The following is a 2608-nucleotide window of genomic DNA, read 5'->3' as shown; positions in this document are numbered from 1 at the left end:
AGGAAAATAATATTTGCAATGCACCTACCATAATAAGTTTAGAAGCATATGTTAAAAAGAAAGCCATGATGAAAAAATCTTTATGAGGAGTTGTGGATGTCATCCACTTGAAGGTAGAATTGATTTAGCTGTATATGTGATGTACCAGAAACACAAGGCCTATAAAATAATGTTCCTCTCATATGCTTCTTTTCCCTTTGGATATATATATCCAAAATACCTCCATAAAGACTTCTAGGAAGGTTTAAAGAGATGTTGAACTATTTAAAGTACCTAGAGTGAGTGTGAGAGAGTGTAAGTTTTGCATCCAGTAAGGAAATGCCATGGTCAATGAACTAAGTAGACCTAGAATTGACTGCGGTATAGGTGAGAAAAATTTTAAGTGGAAATCACACAGCTACCCATGCTCGTATTTAGGGGTGCATTGTCTCTTGCCCTACTGCTGCAGAGCATGCTACAAAAATGCAACTAAAGTTAATCTTGTTTGCTATTGTATTTTTGTGACTACCTCGAAATTGTCACAGCTACACTAGTATTATCCGAAAAGGTAGAATATAAGGGACAGAATTTCAAATGTCACTCATCCCAGTACTTTCCTTACAAAGATTTTTATGAATGCTAGCCTCACTGATCCATCAAATCTACATTCTCATCTGCCTCTGTCATATTCAGTTGACCAGCACTACCGACAGAGAATCAAGCAACTTGTATGAGCTATTGTTGTTGTTTGTGTAGATATAAATCAATAATAAATTGTCAGTCTGTAAAAAGTTAACATTTAGGGAGACAAACCAAGCGAGGGCTTTACGTGTGTGACATTAAAGAAGTAAATGTCGATTTACAGGATCTCTGTCCCTCTTTGTTTACTCATTGGATGGGGTTAATGTATAGGGCCAGAGCTAACTGGTGTGATGTGGCCAAGTAATGATTGCTCCGGGGCAGAGAAATGGGGAGCTGACGTCCTGACATTTATTTCCAAAATAGCTGAGCCTTTTCCAGGCTCATTTGGTCAGTTGTGCTGACAACAGTTCCTCTGTTCATCATCTAGAACGAAGACATTCTTGCCCACATGACATAATTCAGGATCTACCTTAAAACACTTGGAAAAAGAAAGATCTTTTCAGACCTCACACTGACTCTCAGTTTCTACTTTCTGAAGAATGAATGTGGTTCTGAATTTTTGGGATTATAAAGAAGATGTTAAAAAAAAATCCCTTTATTCTCTATTAGGGAGTAGACTGTTTTAAAGATATTTTTTTAAAACTTAAAGGAGATTGATAAAATTTAAGGAGTTCTTGCCCAGCATATGCAAGGCTGAGGGATTGAATCAACAGAGTGCAAACATACACACACACATGCACAATCGCACACACACACACACACACACACACACGCACACACACCTCAAGAAAGAACAAATAAACATTCTCCACAGGTTGGTCTGTATCCCTAAGATTCAGAAGCCTAAGGCTGGGGAACATATGAGTTCCAGGCCAGCTTGGAAAACTGGCAAATTTTATAGTTTTCAACTCTCTCAATATTTTATACTAACATTAAATTGTTAGCTAGGCAGCAAGGCTCATTAAAATGAGAGCCTCGATCTTAAGCCTAAGGAGTACCGTGGCTATTAAATATTTAGATAAAGAACGGCAATGAATGTAAGGCTTTGTCGTGTAGAGAAAACAAAATGCACTGTGCAAAGGTGCTCTCCCGGAAAAGGGGTGAGGTAAAACATGTAAATTAATGTCAAGGCCATGGCACCAGATTGAGTGTGGGAGACAGGCCAGGCCTTGTCGTACAGTAAGGAAGTGTCACGGTCAGACAGAAAGGATCAGCGAGCTGAGTAGTCCTAGAAATGGAGGTAAGTTAACGGCAGCACAGGTGAGAAGGAGCAAGGTTAATGTCAGTGTGTGAGGACAGAAGTAGGTCTAGAGCCTACTTAGCTTAATTCTTTCAAAGATACAAGAAACAGAATTCGGGAGCTTACATGTAAAAAGGGATACCTCCAATCACTTCATCATAGTGTGCAGAGTGCAGATTAAGTGTATGCTACAATCTTTCCACTTTCTTTCCACAATATGACAAAACATCTTTTAAATATTTTTTAAATTTTTTTTAGTTTACCTATTCCTCTGATGCTCTTGAAATGTAGACCAGGATCTGGATGCCATGGCACCACGGCTTGGAAGATGGAAAAAAATAAATGTATATTCTAAGACCTTTCAAACGCACAGTTCTAACAGCCAGATTTTCAGCATAATTTTAAGATATTTAGTGTGTATTGCTTATCTACATGCTGTTACCAGAGGAAACATAATGCAAAATACAGATAAAAAGATAGTTTAATAACACTTAACTTTTATCCTTTTTTTTTCATTGGCTGTGATTTATCTTGAGTGTACATATTATTTTTACCCAACAAGATGCTGTTTCACGGAAATATTTTTGTTTCCCTTTGAGAAATTTCCAAATAGTCTTTCACTAAGATTGGGATATAGAAATAAATTTAAGATTTTTGAAGCTCTCTCTTTCTGTCTCTATCTGTGTTTCTACCTCTCTGTCTCTCTGTGTCTCCCTCTCTCTGTCTCTGTCTCTCTGTCTCTCTCTG

This window comes from Mastomys coucha, unplaced genomic scaffold, assembly GCF_008632895.1.
Source record: "Mastomys coucha isolate ucsf_1 unplaced genomic scaffold, UCSF_Mcou_1 pScaffold4, whole genome shotgun sequence".
Lineage (NCBI taxonomy): Eukaryota > Metazoa > Chordata > Mammalia > Rodentia > Muridae > Mastomys > Mastomys coucha.
Note: the sequence above shows the minus strand (reverse complement) of the source record.